Source organism: Felis catus, chromosome C1 (assembly GCF_018350175.1).
Source record: "Felis catus isolate Fca126 chromosome C1, F.catus_Fca126_mat1.0, whole genome shotgun sequence".
Classification (NCBI taxonomy): domain Eukaryota; kingdom Metazoa; phylum Chordata; class Mammalia; order Carnivora; family Felidae; genus Felis; species Felis catus.
In genome coordinates, this window is record NC_058375.1 from 148013224 (window position 1) to 148035334 (window position 22111).

The 22111-nt window shown below is 39.4% G+C and overlaps 2 protein-coding genes across 15 annotated transcripts in view; one reads left to right on the forward strand and one right to left on the reverse strand.

Moving 5' to 3' along the window:
* Positions 1–5459, reverse strand: part of CCDC148 (coiled-coil domain containing 148) — a 283553-nt gene extending 278094 nt beyond the window's left edge. For 3 of the 4 annotated variants that reach the window (XM_045033842.1, XM_045033841.1, XM_045033843.1), the window contains exon 1: positions 5015–5310. The gene's annotated coding sequence lies outside the window, so the exon portion shown is untranslated. The other variant, XM_019838135.3, reaches the window with a different exon arrangement.
* A 225-nt stretch (positions 5460–5684) lies between these two features.
* Positions 5685–22111, forward strand: part of PKP4 (plakophilin 4) — a 238618-nt gene continuing 222191 nt past the window's right edge. For 5 of the 11 annotated variants that reach the window (XM_023259341.2, XM_023259342.2, XM_023259346.2 and 2 more), the window contains exon 1: positions 5685–5825. The gene's annotated coding sequence lies outside the window, so the exon portion shown is untranslated. Of the gene's footprint in view, positions 5826–6648; positions 6772–6853; positions 6970–22111 lie in introns of those variants that run through there. The other 6 variants (XM_023259337.2, XM_023259343.2, XM_023259340.2 and 3 more) reach the window with 3 other exon arrangements.

A 22111-nucleotide genomic window follows, 5' to 3' on the forward strand; every position in this document is an offset into this window, starting at 1 on the left:
CCTGTTTTTTTCTTTCTTTCTTTCTTTTTTTCTTTCTTTCTTTCTGCATGTCTCAAATATTTTTGTTGAAAATTGGATACTTTAGCTAAAATATTACAGTAATATTGGATCAAGCTTGGTTTTCCTTCTGAGAATTTTTTTTTTTTTAATTATTTGCTGGAAATTAGACTTTGGAATCTGTTTCCCCTGAGCTGTGGTGCCACTGATATCTCTGGTAAATTTTCCTACCTTATTTTTATTTTTTAGCCTGGTTTCTAAAAAATTATTATACATGTATAAAATATATATAAATTCTATTATTTTCTTCCTCTACCAGTGGCATGGTAAATGATTCTACCTTGAAAAAGCAATCACATTGCTCATATTCTTGAAGTTCTTCTCTTGCTCCCAGTTTCACAGGAGGAGAACTAAGTGTTGAGGAATCTAAGGCTTTGAGCTTGGGGAGTGGGGAGGAATAGACATCACACTAAACAAAGCTCTTTTACCCAACTTAGGAAATATTTGGATCATTCATTTTTTATTTGTTGCTCTTCATAGTCCAACAAGATGGTCATAATATATGTTCTGTTGTCAAATATTTGCATAGTATTGTCACAAAACCTTTTTATTGTAAGAGACAGACTCACTAAAGGCAAACCAGGGAAAGAATGTGTGAGGGGTGACTCTAAGAAACAGAAAGCTCATGGAGTACTAAAAAATGAAGTGTGTTCTAGCCTTGTGAGGAGAATAGGATCCCAGAAAACACAAGGGCCAACACAGCAGTTTTCTCTGTATTTGTTCTCTTAATTTCAAATTTCTAAGAGAAGAATCTGATTGGCACTATTATAGGGTATGGTCAATGGTCTGTAATAAACTGGTCACATTTGAATCAGGTCTCCACCGGGCTGAACCATGGCCAGCTACTAGGTCATGAGGCTTGCAGGGCTGCATACTTCAAGGGCTGTGGATATAGGTACTTAGAAACATGTCTATTACATTTACCAGATGTTTGATCCCTTTCTTGTTTTATAAAGTTGTGAAATTCTCATGATTCCACTGTGTTCAAACAACAACAAGAACAACAACAACAACAACAACAAACAACAAAAGAATCAGAGCAACCTGGATGTTTCAGATGAAAAAAAATGTAGGTAGCCCTTATTTAATCTGCTTGACAAAGCTGAGTTTCAACTGTTTTTCCCAATACACCAAATTTTATGGCCTTAACTCTGAATAGGATAACTTCATGCCAAAGCATGTACAGCCAGTCCTTCTCACACTGCCCCCCCAACCCCACCTCACCAAGGGGTAGAGATAGGTCAAGATAAGATCTAAGGCTTTTCTCTCTTGGGTGGCTACATGACAGAAACCTCTATGCTGCTCTGCCATACATTATCTCACTTTTCTACACTGAACTTCCAGTCCCATCTTTTTCTAAGTACCTCCCAACATTACTGATCCTACATTTTCATTGTTAGAAGTCAAATTCTTTCAAGGACTAAAAAAGGATTAATGAATGGTGGCTTTTCTTAGTGTGAGGGGCACTTTAGTAGTCCAAAGCACTATGGAAGTTACAGTCATCACTCTTACTGTATCCTATCTTCTATGGGAGAAGGCTCACACAAATAACTACACCATGGGGTAGAGTGTATTAAGTGCCACTATAAAATACTAAGGCAGAAATCATCCTCTCCAGAGGTGGGTAAGGTGAGGAAATTTTCAGAAACGGCTTTAGAGGTATTGGATTGGGCCTCTAAGGGGGAGGATTTGCATATTCAGAGAATGGTCTGGAGGTGACATACAGTCAGTCAATCCTGAGCAGAACTATTATTTTTAGCAGCCATTTGCAGGACCAGTTTATTCCACTGCTCTCTTTCCCTCATTTGCCACCTGCCTCTGTTTTAACATTCCTTTTAAAAACAAACAAACAGAAAAAGCAACTATCAATTAGTGTGTTTTTCGGAATTCTTATATTTACTGCTCCCACCTTCTCCGTAGGCATCCAAGAATAAGAAAGGAAATAAGGAAATAAGAAAGTGTTTCTGCTCTTCCCGTTTCTTTGCTGCCTCTGCTATGATTTTTCAGGAATAGTAATCATGGTGAGCTAATATGAAAATAAACATCAGAAAGGTACAAAGTTTTCATAATCATGATGGTTCTCGTTGACTTCTTTCTGAGATGGTAAGTGAAAATTCCCTTTGATTTCTGTTTACTTTGTTCTTGAAGGTGGTGCTCACCAAACCTTTTTAGTCTTTTGAACTTTGCCTTAGGTCCCACCAACAGCATGAGCAGAGCCCTGCCCGCCCCCCCCCCCCCAACCCCCAGCTTCCCACCTCTACTTCCCAGCAGTTAGACCCGCCAAAGTGGTGTGGCTAGCAGGTTAAATGCTTCCTCTTCTCAAGTTGTTCATTTGCATTTATATGGAACCTCAGAGTGGGAGACAATGGTCTCCACCCTCCACTGGAAATCTGGAAGTAAGGCACTGCAATTAGCAAGTAAAAGGCCCTTTTTGTAGGAGAGAACTTTACTGGCAAAATGGGTTATGATTTTGAGGAGAAAACGCACAATCTTCAGAATCTTTTTAGTTGTATTCAAGGACCAGCATACTGGAGGTTAAAAAAGAATAGCCTTAATAAATTTCCTTCAGACTGTTTTTTGGTGAAAAGAAGGTGAGGAAAGGGTGGTAGGTTTGAAAGAAGGTGGTTTCACAAAGTGTCAGATATGCATAACATGTAAGGAAAACTTTTGGAGGAGAGAACATAACATACGATGTAAGAGAGAAATTTACAATCAATGGAGCAAAATCCTGGGGAGAGAATATGGTCCATGTTCAGAAGCAGAAATACAGTATGGTTTTAGCACAGAAGAGGGGCACCTCTTCTCAGCAGGACTGAAGTAAGTGATCAAGTGTAAAAACGGAGACTGAGTGTTAGGAAGGTTAAAATAGAGGAACTCCATGATGGATGTCTCAGCCAAATATGAGGCAAGATCACTTAAAGAACTGGAAGAAGACAAAGTACAGTGGGGGGGCTTGAGGAAAGCAGAAATAGGACAGGTTTGAGAGAAGTACCCTGGATAATCACCCTCCTCATTGAGGAAAGGAGTTTAGAGAATCAGTGAAGACCCAGCCAAGTCTGGAGAGCCTAGAACTCTTAGTGGAACACAGTGATTTTGTAAACTTGTCCAGCAATGCATGGTAGTACTTTCAACCGAGTATAAGAATTACAAAATAATAATAATAATAATAATAATAATTAATAATAATGATAATGACAACATTTTAGGGGACCTTGTTCATGGTAGATTTTAGTAAGATTTTAATCATTACAAACATGGAATACACAATATCAAAATACTCATCACACTTGTGATCTGAGAAAAATACAAAAAGAAAAGATTATTGGAGTAAAAAAATTAATTCTTGTTGTCTTCTTTCTATGCTAGCCTAAGGCAAGAAAAAAGGAAATATTAATGTTATTTTTCCCATGTTCTTTTCATTCACTATTATTAAAAAATGTTTTTAAACCAAATCTTTGGCATCATCTTAGTACATTAAAAATGGTCTTGGGGGCATCTGGGTGGCTCAGTCCATTAAGCGTCCGACTTCGGCTCAAGTTATGATTTCATGGTTCGTGGGTTCAGGCTGAGCATCAAGCTCTGTGCTGACAGCTCAGAGCCCAGAGCCTGCTTTGGATTCTGTGTCTCCCTCTCTGCCTGTCACCTGCTCATGCTCTGTCTCTCTCTCTCAGAAATAAACAAACATTTAAAAAATTTTAATAAATAAAAATGAGTCTTATAAGAATTTGCATTTTACTTTTTTCATTTTCCAAACACACATACACACAAAAGCCAGAAATGAAAGGCATGATGAGCAAACTTCCAGGATGGCAAGGCTCTATGGTCCCTGCTGATTCCTTCCCAATTCTGGAAATATTTGGGGGGAACACTCACATGTTCAACTGTTCTATTCTGCACTTCAACCCTGCATAAGTTTATCAACTAAGTTTACATTTTACTACAAATTGTAAGAGGTGTTTTTCCAATCAAGATACCATATTAACAAGTCTTATCTATTTTTGCAATTTTCAACTATAGCAAGATAAAAACTAATACCAAAGCATATTATTCAACTTAAAATTCAGCACAGTAGTTAGATATATGTACCTTGCACACACATTAATCTCTTTCTCTCAACAAATATTTGTAATTTCCAAAATCCTAACTGCTTTTTCACAAAATATGGTCCCTCCAACTTAAGAGGCAGTAACATAAACATTATATTCTTACATCTTACTAACATGGCAAAATCACCAAAAGAAGGAACCTAAGAATATCAGTGGCTACGTGATAGAGCAGTATAATGCTTAAAAGTCTAATGTCTTCGTGAAGACCCACTTGAATAGCCAGCATTTAACTATGAAAGTTATTTATAAAAAGCAATCAGTATTGACAAGCTAGCACAAAGTGACCAAATGAAAGCATAGAACCTGTTATTAAAGCTCAAGATTTTTCTGTGTACTGATTCCATAACTGAGTTCATTTCTTCATAAAATTTAGAGGTAAACTGGAAAATACCCAAAAAACTTCAGTCAACTGCAATTTATTTCCTTTACTCTCTGAGATCATCGGAACGCATGAAGAACTGACTTTATCACCTGTTTTTCCCCACTGGGTAAACTGAGGGGAAAGAGCATGCACCTGCCACGCTCACAGTGTGGAATGTACACACAGGTGGGTCTTTAATAAATTCCCTTCAATGGAGGGATTAGAGGCTTGCTTGGAAAAGCAGGGAACACATTTAAGTGACGACTCGATGACATCCAACATATTATACGTCAGCCAGTTCCTTGCTAAAATATCATTCAAAGGAAATCTTTGAGTCTCCTTTAGGTTAGGCATTAAGTTTTTAAACCCAGAATTTTGAGGCAAGATCCGCCCCAGGGAAAGGGGAGTGGTTCGGAAAAACACGTAGAATTCAGGTGGATCAGTGACGTCAGGAAGAAGCAGCGAATTAAGGGATAGGGAGCAAACTCACCTGGAGTAGCAGAAGCTGCACACAGGTCAAAGGTCAAAGGTCAAGGCCTCAGGGAGTTCCCCCGACGCAGGAAAAGTGAAATGCCCACTCCTAGGTTCTCAAGCATTCGTATAAGGGCTCAGCTGTTCCTGCCTTTGAGGTGACATGAGGGACAAACCCTGCCATGCACAGCTGGGGTTGACAGGAAGCCAAGGCGCAAGCTGCCTCAGGTGTCAGAGCCAGCACGCGGGAATCTCCCTGTATTTCTTCCCTACACCCCCTCCCGCTCCCCAAGCCTGAGACACCTCCAGCCTCACTCCCCACCTTCTTCAGGCCCTCTCGCTCTTAACAGCATCGGTCTCTATGGCGACCTGAAACCGCAGTTCGCATTGGCCCGTTCAATATGAGGGCCGGGCCAATAGGGAGGGCCAGCCTTCTCCTTCCGACCAATGGCGTTGGCGGGGAGCAGGTCCGGAGACGGCGGCGTGCTGACGTTCCCGGGAGCCCGGGGCTGGCTGGGCAGGCGGGCTGGCGGCTGGGCGGGCGGCGGCGGCGGCCTCTGGGCAGTAGAGGGGGCTCCGGGGCTGAGTCCGTGTCGACGCCGGCCGCGGAGGCGGCACCATGGGCACTGGGTAGAGGGGCAAGTTGGCCACCGCCGCCGCCCGGGGTGGTGGGAGAGCAGCTTCGGGGGAGGGGGCGGGTGGGGGAGGGAGGGGCGGGCAGCCGCTTGGCCGCCGCACTTTCTTAATTTTTTCGGGTGCCGCAGCGACGACCCCTCGGCGCAGATGTCCCTGATCCCCCGAGCGACGACGGGCGCTGCCTAACCTGGAAAGTAAGTGTGCGGGCTCGCGGGAGGGCGCGAAGACTCCTGCCCCCAGACCCCCGGCCCTCGCCCCCTCGCGCCGGAGCCGGGACCTGCCTGTGAGGGACGCGTGGGGGACGGGCGCCTCCCTCCCGTTACTCCGTCCCCACCGCCTCGCGGCCGCCTCGGCTTTCCTGCCCCGCCTCGTGTTCCTGCCCGCACTCGCCTGCCTGCTCCCCTCCCCCCGGCAGGCGCACAAGTTTCACCCTCCATTTGCTTTTCCCGGCTATTACTCTCCTCCGGTCTCCCCTGCGCGCCGCGCACGACCCTCCCCGCGTTGGCTTGCTCGGATCCAGATCCCCCAGCCCCGAACTTGAGCGCCTCTCCGAGCCCTCCCGGACGTCTGCTTCGAGGCTCACCCGCTCTTGCCCGCCTGGCACGCCGCCCCGCGCCCCCGACACCCTGGGGCGCCCGCCTTCCCCAGCCCTCGGGGCGGTCTGTCCGTCCCTCCAGCCCCAGGTCCTGCGTCCTGGCCCCCTCCCCTTCCTCCCACGCCCCTGTTGCCTGCACAGTCTCGCGTTTGCCCCGCGAGTCCCGCGCTCCTGCGGGTCCTGCCCACCCCCCTCCGTCCAGCGCGCCCCTCGCTCTTCGCGGCGTATCCTCACGCTCCACCCCTCCTGGTTCCCCAGCCTAGAGCTTCCTCCGCTGCCCTCCTGCGCCGCCGCTTCCACCTCACCCTGCCTGGAGTTAAAGCGGAGCTGCGGTACCCCCCCCCCCCCCCCCCGCAACCCCGGGCCGTTCTGGAGTCCCTGCCCACCGCTGGGGCTGCCTGGTCCTCTTTCCCCTACCCGGGAAACGAGGGGATGAGCGACGGGGCCGGAATTTGGCTGCGTGTTGGCTGAGTGCGACAAACTGAGAGCGCGGGCAGTGCAGGCGCCGCGGCGGCCGTGGCCGCTCGGGGCGCAGCAATAGGCAGGTGTGTGTGTGTGTATCCGGGGGGCGGGGGGGGGGGGGGGGACGCGCGCCGCGGGCTCCTCGGCTGGCGACAGATTGTGCAGGAATGCGAGGAATGCACCAGGGGCATAGTCCACTCGGCCCGCCGCGGCTGCACTAGCGCCTTCCTGGCCCAGCTTTCGCCGCTCAGCCAGAGGTCACCGGAGCATCTTCGGAGCTGGTGAGCCTAGCTCCACTCCTCTCTTCCCCTTGCCTCTCTCCATGCGGCAGAGAGGGCGGCAGAGGGGAAGCGCGGCAGTTCTGTTGGGCTTCAGCTAGCATTTAGCCTGAGTTTTTGCTGCATTGGTCTCCAGGATCGTGAATTTGGGGTGGATGGCGGTGTAGCCAAGGTTATTGATCATTGCACAAGGTTCTTGGCAAGTTTGGTTTGCAAGATTTGAATAGTGCCTGTTTTTTACGAGGGTTTTCTGAAAACCTGCAGGAAAGGTGCCCAAGGTTCTTAGAGTAATGAGCTTGCAGCCAACGCATTTTAGCACTATCAAAAATGTCTGTTAATGCTCATGGATAGGGATGTACCGCAAGAGAGAACTTGAATGCATCACTTTGCTGTCACAAGAATTGCAATTTTTTCTCGTCATGCTGGCTTGTGTTTAGACCTCTTATAATACATAATGAATAGAAACAGAGAAGCAGTGTTTGGTCAGCGATGGGACAGATAGAACTGTCTGGTACAGTTAAATTCGGGGCGTGTCAGTTACCATTGGAAGTAACTGGGGACAACACAATCATGTATATTTCAAGATGTAATTTATTAGTTGAGGTCTCAGTTCTTTTTGTTACTGAGTTTGAAAAAATAAATGCAGCCCTTCAACTTTTAACTAATGGTAATTATAAAATCAATAATAATTAATACACTTTTTCGTCAAATTTTATTTTCTGTAATGCAGAAAAGCACATTTTCGACAGACGGTGTGTTTCTAGAATTGGGCTTAGATTATTATATTTTAAAAGGGAAAGTAGAAGACCGAATCGCTTTTTGAATGCAGTGTGTTGCAATGGAAGTAACATCTTTTCTGGTACCTGTGAAATAGTTATGGAAATGGCAACATTACAATGAGAACAACCGATGTCCAAAATAAGGTTTCTGGATGTTGAAAAGCATACTATGTATGCCTTTATTTGACACAGTTTGCTTTGGAGGTTGAGTTTACTACAAGCCTCTCCACACTTCGTTATTTTTGTATCAGATTCAGGAAAATAATAAGTTGATTGTCTAGTTGTCTTCCAACACCTACTTTGTGTGAATCAAGTGCACTGAAAAGTATAAGATGAGTACCTTTTAGTTAAGGACTCAACAGAAAGGAAAAATAGAAAAAAATGAAAAAAACTTTGCACTGGGAAAGGTTGTGTGTTTTAACTGCTACATTGTTTTTTAGGTAGGTCCCTAATCTGTAGACCTTCTCATTTATAGATTTAACTCTAAATTGGAGTTAGTAACACTGTGTAGGATATTGGGAGGTGTTTATGGATGCTAACAGGAAATTTGTTATGTAACAATATCATATTACAGCAGAGTTTAACACATGCTTATTTGACTTGATGTGAAGATTAGAAAGTAAAAGTACATTCAGTTTCTCTGCTACCTTAGAAATTGAAATAACTCATTCAAGTATATAATGTATATACGGGATTGGCTGTGCAAATAGTTTTACCTGCTTCAGGTAAAGGTATGCTTTCAGTTGGAAATAGACTTTAGTTGTTACAGATACTTGAAGAGAAGTAGCTCTAAAACTAGTAATCATTCACAATCAAAAATAACATAAATTGTGTTTTGATGATAGTATATTCCCTTACCAACCCCCGCTATTATATAAGTAGAAGGTACTGCATTTCACATATTAGATGTTATACTGAAGATTCTAAATTGTGGAATTAAGTGTCCAGTTTTCTTAATTCTTAACCTATACTGGGTTTGAAGGGAGATAGGGGAGCAGGGTAGTGATGGGAAGCATAAGAGAAGGTAAGCAGAAAGTAGGAACAGCTGGCATTCATCCAGGAAAGAAAAAAAAGTTACTGCTGCATTTACAGGCTGAATAAATCAATCTATTTCAGTGAGTAGTTCTGATATAATTTGACTTAAAGAAACTACTCCCTAAGTCAGTTTAATAAAAACTTTAGCAATTGTATGACCTTGAGTAATTGAATTAAGTCTATATCAAGTCAGAATTGCAATTTCTTATTTCTATACAAATTGGGAAAGTAAATTTAATTTAAAACTTTTAAATTCACTTAATTAAAAAAAACAGTTATTGCCAATTTTAAAATTGAATTCTTTCCTTGTTGTTGGCCAAGGATTGATTTAAATAGAGAATTGTCCCATCACCAATCATTTGGGAAGTCCAGTCTCTGACCTGACTGCTTTGAAATTTTAAAGTATTTTGAGAATGCTCTATAATCTGGTGGGGTTCCCCCCCCCCCCCCATTTCAATCAAGGGGTAAATCTCTAATTTGCCTAATTTTAAAATAGAATTATAATAATGAAGTCATACATGCATTATTAACTGGAAGATAAAGTAGGGGTTATTCTAGGGTTATTCTGGGGCATAAACATGCATGGAATTGTATGTCACTTTGGAAAGCTGCCTTCATGCCTTCATTGTACTGGGAGATAATTACTTCTTCAATGTCTTAAATGGTTTTGTAGTGCCTTTCCTGCGCTGAAGGGGGAAGAAGAATCTGATACAGGATACCAGTGGACTGATCATGTTTAGAAAATTAGGTAACTATTTCATGCCCAAACTGTAACTACAAAGAGCTGCAGAGAGAGAGGAAGTAAAACTTTAAGATACCTGAATGTGAGACTTCATAAACTGCCAGTAAGTGATGATCTCAATCAGCAGATCAATTTGATGCCCAGCTGTAAGAAATAACAGGCTCCTTTTAGGATAAGGAGGTGAGGGCCTAAGTGACAAAGAGCAACAATTCATGTGCTTGCTGGTTTCAGTTGAGAAGTTGCACAACATTCATATGTTGTTCACATTATCACTTTAATAAATCAGTGGAATTATCTTCATCTTTTGGGGTCTTTGTTACCGTAACTAATTGGGGATATTACATGATGGTGCTTTTCAGTGAAACTTAGAATACTGCAGACATTCCATTTGTCACTGGTCTAAGTATTTTCTTTTTATAATTTAGATTTACTGTTATTTGGTATACTAATAAATGTTAGCTACATTGCTGATCATTTGATTATTCATAGTCTTGATATTATAGTTTATTGTGACTAATACATAATGATTCACTGCAGATGATAAAATGCCATTAGAGATTGGATTGTAAAGTTTTAATACTATAAAATATATAAATTAAAATATGGAAGTGTCTGCATTATTTTAAGTCATGTCATTATGAAACATTTTTCATGAACTGTATAATGCCTGCTGATTCAGTAGATGCCAGTCCCTCTAGGTAGATATAATATATAGCCCTCATTAAGTCCAGAACTCAACAAAGGGTGAGTAGGGAGGGGGTAAGTGAACCAATAACCCTCTTCAACTGCCAAGGCATGTTTGCTTCTATCATTATTGTCTATGTTAAATATAAATTTAGTGAGTTGTAAATATCCAGAGAAGTTTATTCTGTTCTTCCTTAATCTGGATCCCCTCCCCGGCCCCCTTTCCCCTACGTCAAACACTACCACCCAATGCATCTGTCTGCTTGGAGAGGCAGAGAAAGCCTCTTTTCAGGAGCCATTTAATATTGAAGCTGATGCTTAGTGTTCCAAGTTGAATTTAGAGTGGATGCGGGTTTTTGTCATCAAAATGGCATTATATATAAAAGGTAAAATGTGTCATTGAAGAGGGGTCATCAGAGTACTCTGTAGGCTTTAGAGGCCTGGCCTGGAACTTGGAATATAGTTTTTCATAGATGCCACGGCTGACTTACACATAGGCTTTTAAAACACTGGGAAGTAGTGTCTGAAATTCTGGTCCTTTGTAAGCTCTCTCAAATTGCAGACGGGAGGTGAAAAGCACCCTACTCCAGAAATTAGGATATCTACCACTAAACCTTATGGCCCTAATAAACCATTTAACATTTGGGTTATCGCTTCCTCCTTTTAAAAATGCAAGGTTTTGGGGGCACTTGGGTGGCTTAGTTAAGCATCTGACTTCAGCTCAGATCATGGTCTCGGGGTTCCTGAGTTCAAATCCCACCCCCCCTGCTTCAGACTCTGTGCTGACAGCTGAGCCTGGAGCCTGCTTTGGATTCTGTGTCTCCCTCTGTCTCTGCCTCTCCCCCACTTGTACTCTGTCTCTCTCTCTCTCTCAAAAATAAATAAAAACATTAAAAATAAATACAAATAAAAATGCAGGGTTTGGGGTGGCTGGGTAGCTCAGTGAGTTAAGTGTCTCTTATTTCAGCTTAGGCCGTGGTCTCACAGTCCACGGGTTCAAGCCCCACGTTGGGCTCTGCTGACAGTGCAGAGAACCTGCTTGGGATTCTCTCTGCCCCTACCCTGCTAGAGTACTCTCTCACGCGCTCTTTCTCTCAAAAATAAATAAACATCAAGTAAAAATGAAGGGTTTGGATTGCATTGCTTTGCTCAAGGTTTCCAAAGCCCTCCATGCTTTTGCTTTTTTTTTTTTTTTTTTTTAAAGAAAAGTTTCCTAAGCATTAGTTTATGTAATCAGTCTTCTTTCTCCTTCCGCAAATCGTAGCAACAAAGGAGTTGGAGTTCTCTTTTGGGACTTTTGAATCTCCTTCATGGGCACCTTAAATTGTTTTGTTTTTTTCTTTTGTAACAAGATCATTTTGGGAAGTGAGAGGAACGGATTAATGTATACAATGTTTTCACGGTCTTTGGCTGTCTACCCCTAACCCACCCCTCATCCAGGATTAACCATGGTAGTTTAGGTCGGAAAAGGTCCTTGGACTTTCACCTTGACACTGGGTGAATCCATAAAATGTATCAGTAAAGCAGTGAGGTGTCTGCTTAGAAGTCAGACTGCCATAGTTCAGTTCTGTCTATTTGCTAGGTGTGTGATGTGCTAAATTATATAAATTCTATAGATCTCATTTTACTCATTTGTAAAACAATGATATAAGTATCCACCTCAAATGGCTGTGAGGAATAAATGAGTCAATGCATGTAAAGCCCTTAAAGCTCAGGGCCAGTTCTTAATACATTTAAACCCTTATTCTTGCATTGTTGTACTTAATGATACTTTCTGTAGCATCTACTATATATTGGGCAAATTATTAACTTGCTTTCTTTTAGTAAATACGATTATGAATCTAAATAAAATATTTCAGGGAAAATATAAACTACGAAAGAGAAATTATGAGTTTGTAGTTTGCAAGAGATTGTTCATAAGGAAAAGAATCCAGCAAAATCAAAGAAGGGCCTTTTTAAAATAGGGAAGTTATAACTTCTTGGGGTGCTTGGGTTGCTCAGTTGGTTAAGTGTCTGACTTTTGCTCAGGTCGTGATCTTGCGTTCGTGAGCTTGAGCTCCTTGTTGAGCTCTGTGCTGACAGCTTAGAGCTTGGAGTCTGCTTCGGATTCTGTGTCTCCCTCTCTCTGCCCCTTCCTCGCTCACACTTTATCTCTCACAAATAAACAAACATTAAAAATATTTAAAAAAAAATAAAATAGGGGAGTTACAACTTCTTTAGTTAGGCAATATGTAAAGGCATGTAAAATACCACTAACCAACACATGTAGGAAGTTTGGTTGAATAATTCCTTAATAAACGTGTTTGAAAGGTAAAGACTGATAGTATTATATTTCAGGGGCCAGAGTGGAAACGCTTGCAAAATGTAAAATATCTTTTAATTATGTATATAACTATTGCATTTGTAATTCTAATTAGTATCATTTTATACAATGTCTTTCCTGGTCTTTACATGAAGAAAGTGTTAGTGTTTTTTTTTTGTTTTGTTTTTTAATATAATTTATTGCCACATTGGCTTCCATACAGCACCCAGTGCTCATCCCAGCAAGTGCCCTCCTCAATGCCCATCACCCATTTTCCCCTCGCCCCCACCCCCCATCCGCCCTCAATTTGTCTTTCTGTATTTTAGAGTCTCTTGTGGTTTGCCTCACTCCCTCTCTCTACTGTAACTATTTTTTCCCCTTCCCTTCCCCCATGGGCTTCTGTTAAGTTTCTCAAGATCCACATATGAGTGAAAACATATGATATCTGTCCTTCTCTGACTTATTTCACTCAGTGTAATACCTTCCAGTTCTGTCCACGTTGCTGCAAATTTCATGATTTTATTCAGAAAGTGTTAGTGTTAATCATGTATGCATTTATGGCCTAAAATGCAGCTTGTAAATTAACTTTAAAATATATATATATATATATTTTATTTTAGAGAGAGCACACAAGCCAGGGAGAGGGGCTGAGGAAGACAGAGAAAATCTCAAGCAGGCTCCATGCTCCGCACAGAGCCCAATGCAGGGCTTGATCTCACCACCCTGGGACCATGACCTAAGCCGAAATCAAGAGTTGGATGCTCAGCCAACCGAACCACCCAGGCACCCCTTAAATCAGCTTTTCAAACTGATATTTCTGTCCAGAAATGAGCACTTGAAATTGACAGGAAATTGCCAAAGCAATGAAAGACTAGAAGTTTGAAAGATACTTAATGTAATAAACCAAGAGACAGTGGTGTAAGAGATATAAAGAGTCTCTTGTTCTAGAGCTGGCTGGGTTACTACATAGGTGTGTGTCCCATGAGTAAGTCCTTTACCTCTGGGCTCTAGTTTTCTCGTGTATAAAATGAGGGAGTTGAACTAGATGCTCTCTAGAGCCCTAGTACTTATATTTCACCATGCTTAGAATTACATGTTGTCATTCTGTTTAATTTTTCCCTCAGCAGAAATGAGGACTGTCTTCTCAAGTATTTATTAAAATTTACTTTTTAGGATAAGGGGAGAAAGTTGAAGTTGTATACATGAAATGCTCAGCTCATAAAAATATAAGCATTGTAGCCAGACAAACATTTGACCTAATGTTGGCTGAGTCAGTGGCTGACCTCTTGGATTCATTTGTTAATAGCCAGTTTCCTGTGCACTTTTGAGGCTTAACCCCTAATTGAGACTAAATTTTCCGGAAGTTGGATAGAAACAGAAGGGGGATTTAGGTGGTAATTTGAGGGGACTAGTCTTGTTAAAATGAGAAAGACCCACTTACCATTTGCTTTAATTTTGTTTTGTCCTCAAAGACACGAACTGAGAGTTGTTCCTCTGAAAACATCTTGCTTTTCCATAAATTATGTTCATAGGAACTCACTAATTCATATCTCATTATAGAATATAGATCTCTTTCATTTAACTCTAATCTTTGCATGCAGACAATGTACAGTGTTCGGAAACTGGTGGATTCCAACAGGATGATATTGTTCTTGGATTGTGTTTTTTGTTTTTGTTTTTTAAAGCAGTTAAAAACTGTTGAGGAGAGCTTCTTCTAGATCCTGCTCTCCCCTACAAAGGGGAAAAAAATCTTTATAGAACTTATATATGTATACATCCATAAACAGTAGTTTAAAAATATTGAGATCAACTGTTTTCTTTTGCTAATGTAATCAGTACATTATTTTCAAAAGGAGAATTATGTATGTATACTAATGTATGCAATATTAATTTTCAGTGTCATGATCAAAGTAAACACTTGAATAGGCTTTTCAGTTTCCATACCTTCACAAGAATTAGAAGCACTCATGTAAAATGGAAACCAGTAATAACCACTTTGAAGTGAAGCGCATCATATATTCTGACACCTGTACCCTGTATTGAATAGGAAAGAAGGACTGATCTAGCTAGTTAGAAGTAACTTCTTATTCTTGAATACTACCAAGGGTTCAAACAAAGGGACTGAACACAGTTAGTGCTTCATATTTACTGGAGCCCTACCATGTATGTGTTCTGTTTTGGATACCTCTTATTTAAAAAGATACACGATTCATTTTAGCTCCTTTCAAGCAACATTCATTAGTCCCCTGCTCTGTATCAGACTGTGCTAGGCCTCATGGCCAAATAATGGTTTCTGTCAGGAGTTTTACTTGGATTCAGTATTGAGAGTCTCCATCTTTAAGGAATTTGTGATTAATTTTACAATCCAGTTGGGAAAGATAATACACATGAACTGGAAAAAAAAAGTCCTAGAAAACTTTGGTCTATAAATAAACATGCAAAATTTTTCTGTAAGTGTTAAGAAAGAGCTGTAAGATGACTTTGTATTAACTGGGTTTTAGCTAAATCTACTTTTTTGGTATGTGTTGATATATTACCAGAATCTAGATAGACAGCTGCCTGCCTTAACCACTGTCTGTGGCTTTCTTTGGAAAAACCTTGCGTCTGAAAAAGTACACTGTTACCAATAGTAAGGTAGAGATTTCAGAAAAGGTTTTAATCATGAACTTGATTATTTGGTTATATTTCTTAGAGTACTTTACCAAATACCTTGTGTAAAATGATCACAATGAAAATGAATTCTTGATGAAAAACCATAATTTATGCTTCAAGACTTACCATTTTAAGTAAGTTTTTTTTAACTTCTTTTTTTAAATTTTTATGTTTTTATTTTATTTTTGAGAAAGAGAGAGAGAGAGAGAGAGTGAGAGAGAGAGACAGAGTGCTAGTGGGGGAGGGGCAGAGAGAGAGGAGACACAGAATCTGAAGTAGGCTCCAGACTCTAAGCTGTCAGCAGAGAGCCCGATGCGGGGCTTGAACTCACGGATGGTGAGATCATGCCCTGAGCCATCTAGGCTCCCCTTAAGTAAGTTCTTATTTTCATTTTCATATAGCAGTACTTTGGTTTATTGTGTTTTGTGCTTTTCTTTATTCTTTATGCAATTTATGTGCCTTTATAAGTCCAGACTCATTATCTATTATTGAAAATATCCCCTTCCGTTGTTATGAATAAACAGAAGAATGTTTTGAAAATCTCTTGTGACATCTGCTAGAATAAATGGTCTCATTGAATCTTACCTTAAATCTCAGACTGATGTACTGTTGGGAATTTTCCACTTATTGTCAATTTGTCAATGACTGAATAAGCAGAAGAGTCAGTTTTTTTTTAAAGCACTAAAAAAGGAATCCGAAAACCCAATTGGACTTGCACAAGAACTGCTATTATTTTGAGACCTGTGATAAACAACTCAGCTGTTGAAATGTCTAATTCAGACTGTCAGCAGATGAAAAATTCAGACTGTCAGTCTGAAATCTTTAGACAGGCTATTGGCAGGTGTCAGTCTTCAGAAATATTGTTTGTGGGTCATTCGTTTGGAGCTCTGAACACAGTTTTCCATAGAAGCAATATAAATCCAGAAATTCAGCATCCTAAAATATAACTAGAATTTAGAATATATTGGTTCCCATTGTCCTCCTCTGAGCTCTTCAATGGCAGGGATTTTGTCTTTGTTTGTGACTTATTCTTGACCTCTAGTCTTTCTAGATATTTATAAGAATAAATTGTGTTTTTTTAAATAATTTTTATTTGAGTATAAATGACAATGTTACATTCGTTTCAGATCTACAACATAGTGATTCAACTTCTATGTTATGCTATGCTCACCCAAAGTGTAGCTATCATCTGTCCCTATGCTGCACTATTACAGTATCACTGACCTATTCCTCATGCTGTCCCTTTCATTCCCATGACTTATTCATTCCATAAATGGAAGCCTGTATCTCCCCCTCCTCTTCACTCAGTTTGTTCACCTCTCCTCCCTCCTGGGAAACATCAGTTCTCTGTATTTTTAGGTTTGATTCAGCTCTGTATTTATTCATTTTTTTAGACTCCATATATGAGTGAAATCATGGTATTTTTCTTTCTCTCACTTATTTCACTTAGCATAATATCCTCTATATCCATCCATGTTGTTGCAAATGGCGAGATCTCTTCATTTTTTAATGACCATGTAGTATTCAACTGTGTGTGTGTGTATACACACATACATACATTCACCACATGTGTTTTATCCATTAATCTATTGATAGACACTTGGGTTGCTTCCATATCTTGGCTATGTGGATTATGTGATATTTCTGTTTTTAATTTTTTGAGGAACCTCCATACTATTTTCCACAGTAGTTGTACCAATTTACATTCCCACCAGCAGTGCATGAGAGTTCCTTTCTCTCCACATCCTTGCCAACACTTGTCTTCTCTTGTCATTTTGATGTTAGCCATTCTAACTGGTATAAGGTGATAGCTCATTGTGGTTTTGATTTGCATTTCCCTGGTGATGAGTGATGTCAAGCATCTTTTCTTGTGTCTGTTGGCCATCTCGATGTCTTCTTTGGAAAAAATCTGTTCACATTCTCTGACCATTTTTAAAATCAGATTGGGGTTTATTGGTGTTGAGTTGTAGAAGTTGTTTATATAATTTGAATATTCACCCTTCATCAGATAAATCCTTTGCAAATGTCTTCTCCCATTAATGAATGAGTTTTAAATTACAATTTTGGAATACCTTCACCAACTACTCTTGGATTAACTTCTCTCTGCAGCCCTCTTTCTTTTGTAAATTATTTTTGTAAACTGTTTATCATGCATATTTCAATGGCAACACTGCATTTGCCTCATAGAAAAATTACCTTTTAATACAACTTGCTAATTTATCATATCAAATTCCTTACTAAAAATCCTCAATTAGAAGATGTTAAGCATATTGATTCATATTCATATTAATTTTAATTGCCTATATTATAACTATGGTGAAATGAATTTACATAGTCCTCTTTCTCGTACTATTCACATGCAGACATCAAGCACCAAGACCAGCTTGGTCAGGTTTTGGCAGTATGACATTGAGCAAATTTTCTGTGTCCTTGTCTTTTGTAAATTAGTAATAACTTTTATATACCCAGCTGATGAATTGAGGCCGGGAGTAGATGTAATTTTAAGCACATGAAGTTTTTCAAAGGAAAAAGTTTACTAAAATAGTATGATTTATACTATAAACCTACATAAACATTAAAAATACTAAAACAGGAAATTTCATAGCTTGTTTTAGCCCAGTGGGTACACCAAACCTTTGTTTGATTTTAATGGTGCAGTTGGAAATACTCTTAAGACATTTTGGTGGTCCCTCCCCTAACCTCAAGTAATCATAGTGGTAAAATTTGAATAAATAATAATTTAAAAAATAAATTTTAATTGTGAAATTATTGTGAAATCACATGTGGCTTTAAGAAATAACACAGAGATCCTGGGTACCCCTTACCTAGTTTCCTCCAATGGTAACATTTTGCAAAACTACAGTACAGTGTCACGGCCAGGATACAGTCAGGATACATAACAAATTCTATCACTACAAGCATCTCCTAAGTTGCTCTTGTAGAGCCACAGCCTCACTTCTCTTTCACCCTCACCCCCTCCTTAATCTCTACCAACAACTTAATTAATTTAATTTAATTTAATTTAATTTAATTCCATTTCTATAATTTTGTCATTTTAAGAATGTTACATAAATAGAATCATATAGTGTGTGACTTTAGAGTTTTGGGTTTTGTTTTTACTCAGCGTAATTCCTTAGAGATTCATTCAGGTTGTTCTGTATCAATATCTCTTCTGTTTAATTGCTTAGTATTACATAGTATGGATGTACCACAGTTTGTTTAATCATTCACCTATGGAGGGACATCCGGGTTATTTTTAATTTATGATAATTTTAAGTTTACAAATATAACTGCTATAGATATCTGTATCCTAGAAAATGCGTAGGAATGAAATTGCTGGATTGATTTTTTTTTTTTAAGATACTATTTTTAAGAAATCTATACCCAGCGTGGGGCTCGAACTCAGAAACCCAAGATCAAGAGTCACATGCTCCACCAAGTGGAGCCAGACAAGTGCCCCTGAATTATAATTTTTGAAAGCTTTCTTTCTGTGATTACACACTGAATTACATGAGGCCTCATGTAAAGTTAGGTAAATTACCAAAACTTGTCTGTAAAATATATAGACAACTTGTCTATAAAACATAAAGTCTTTTATCTTTTGTTAGTGTTTTACAAATACTACTCCCATAAGTTTACCTTAGTTTTAGCAAAACATCATTCATTTTAAGTGGATATCCTGAACTTGCTTTGTAGCTTGACTTCAGTGTTTGTTTTCTGTTCTGTTTTGTTTTGGACAGCAGGTATACTTAATTTCTGGTAGCGGTACTGTATTTTTAAATGCAATTCTTGATGTTGCATTTATTTGGAATTTCACCTATGTAGGATGTACAACATTATAGGTAATGTTCTTCCCAAAAAAAGGTGTTTATTGTGTACCATGCTAACAGGCAAAGTGGGGACGTAAAATGAAGGCATCAGTATCCTTGTATGTGATTGGAATTGATCCAGCTGTCAGGTAGAAGACAATAAGCATACCTGGTATTTTTAAAGGCAAAGACTCTTTCTTTCCTAGGAGAGAAGACATTTTTTTAAAGCATGATTCTCTCACTTTCTCCTCTTAACCCCCTGCTTTTTGCATGATTACATACAATTTCTGCTAGAAAAAAAAATGCTGAAATTGTCTAGCCTAAAGTCTTTACTATTAATAATTTGATTTTTTGAATTAATGTCCTTCTTATCTTGAATGTCAAATATGTTTCTTCTCATAGTTTAAAATACCACCAGATCTGTTAGTTTTATATCTTGTTCTGTATTGCTTATTTTTAGTAGAATACATTTATCAATGCTTTTAGCATTCATAGTCTTCTGCAATCCCAGCTGAGAAGACAACTGATGATCATGAGCAATCCTAAAATATAGCTTATCCAGTAACATTCTTTTTTAACACATGCTTTTAAGGATTTGATCCTTTCTCTATATTTGAATGATATAACCTCAGCACCTTTTAATTTCACTGAAGTATGATCTTCCCAACAATTTGTATATTTCCTGAAGGCTTTTCTCTAGGTGACTAGTGTGCCCTTCTCTGTCTCGTGAGCCCATGGTTCTTTTCCTTCAAGATCTAACTCCGTGACCCCTTCCTAGTGAAGCCTTCTTTGGCCCTTCTTTCTTACCATTTTGCATGTAACTCTGCTATGAACATGTGTCACATTGTGTTCAAGTTGTTTCTGTGTCTCTGTTCATGGCTATGTTGCAAGTCCTGCTCAGGTTACTGTGTCACAGCCATCATTGTAGCTCTCACTTAGCAACTTGCCTGCCATATATTATGCCCCAGCTGGGTGCTTTGTGTGAATGAACAATTAAATACTTTGTTTATGATCTTAGTTGTCCTGTCTCCCCTAACCTTCAGTGACTCCTGGTTGTTCACCTTCCAGGATGGCTTCAACACTCCTTAGCCTGCCTACCATTTAAGACCCTTTACAATGAAACCCTAATTATTCTCCTTCCTGAGCCTTCCCCATCAGCAAAACTAGTTTCTACTTGCTGTTACCTGCTTCCCTGCACCGTAGGTTTAAATCTTTCAGCCCTCCAAGACCTGGTTCAAATATTTCCTTGTATGGGTGACCTTCTGTGACCACTCTGGTTGACTGTTCTCTGTCCTCCAAATGTTTTTACTTGTACTCTTTTTTTTTTTTTAATTTATTTATTTATTTTGAAATAGTGGGAGAGAGCACACAAGCAGGGGAGGGGCAGAGAGACTGGGGGAGAGAATAACCCAAGCAGGCTCAGCATAAAGCCTGACTCGGGGCTCGAACTCCTGAACCCTGAGATCATGACCCCAGTTGAAATCAAGAGTCAGGTGCTTAACTGACTGAGCCACCCAGGTGCCCCTGTACTCTGGCTTTTAATGATAAACTTCCCATGGTGGTTTTTCTGTTGTATTGGATTGTTCATCTCTACCTATTAATGTTTCTGTTGTCTCTTTCTCCCAAGTATAGACTCTTGAGGGAAGTGTCCTTGTCCTGCACATGTGCTATCCCAAGTGACATTTTTCAAGTAGAGGTCACTCAAGAAATAGAGGTTGTATCTGCTGGTGATATGGGTAAGCAGGGTTAACTTTTAATTTAGGCATACCAAAATGTCCATGAAAAGGCAGTCTCTCATCTGTCCTTTCATTTAGAGTTATTTGCAAAGCACTAGCATGTACCAGTCTTTGGTATATGTCACTTAGATATTTTGGTGACCTCAGTAGCCAAATAAGCTACATCAAAATGAAGCTTTGATGGTTAGTTTTTAAAGACCCCATCTGTGAAGTAAGGTGTATTAAGTGGGGGTTTTGCTCCTGTAAGTTGTTGTCTTATATATATGTGTGTGCGTGTATATATATACATATATATGTATATATATATATATGTATATATATATATACATATATATGTATATATGTGTATATATATATACGTATATATATACATATATGTATATATATGTATATATATACATATATATATGTATATATATGTATATATATATACATATATATATGTATATATATAGTACTGTCACATACTGAAAAGAGTGAAAACTAGCTGAGAAAACAAAATTTACCTCTTGAAATTTGTTTTAACAAGGAAAAGGTTATATGCTTCTGAAGCTACAGAAATGTTGATGTCCAATATGGTAGCTACTGACCACATGGGCTATTTAAGTTTTTTAATTAAAAGTTTAGTTTCTTATCCTTACTGGCCACACTTTAAGTGCTGGATAACTTACAGATGGCAAGTGGCTATTGTAATAGATAAAGAATGTTTCTGTCACTGCAGAAAATTCTGTTGGAACTGGTATAGAGAGTTGCTGGGACCAATTATAAATAAGAAAATTGTAGATGCTTTCAGAATAACACAGCAAGATAGTATAACTTTACAGTCTTCAAAGCATTTATGTTCATATTTATTTAATCTTTTTAATAACCATAAAATCGGTGATATGCTACCTTTATTTCCCATGCAAGGAAGTTATGAGCATCATCACAGCAATAAAAAGTAACTCTTAAAAGGGCATTAGAATATACTATAAGTTCAGTTTGTGGTTCAGTTCTTCATACTGAAAGCAATAGTTGTTATTTAGTAGTAAATACTTGATTAATGAATTATGGAAAGCATTGGATGTACATGAATGTATTTTATTTTTGCTTTCACTTAAAATCCCATCAAGTTAAAAAAAAAAAATCTCTTGGCTTACCTATTGAAATTTTCAAAGGAGGTCAATGAATTCTAGTCAATAACCTTTTTTTTTTTCCTGAGGCCTAGTGCTAGGTGTGAGGAGGGATGTGGAAGTGAGGCAGAAAAGGCTTACTTCCTTTGTTCATGACCTACAGTAAGGATATTAGCTCTTAGACGTGACATTATAGTAGCAATTGAACCTCAGAGATCCCAGAAAATGTCATTATTGATTACAGAAAAGCTCGATCGTCTTCACGTATGTAGCAACTTCAAGCTGGCCAGAGCC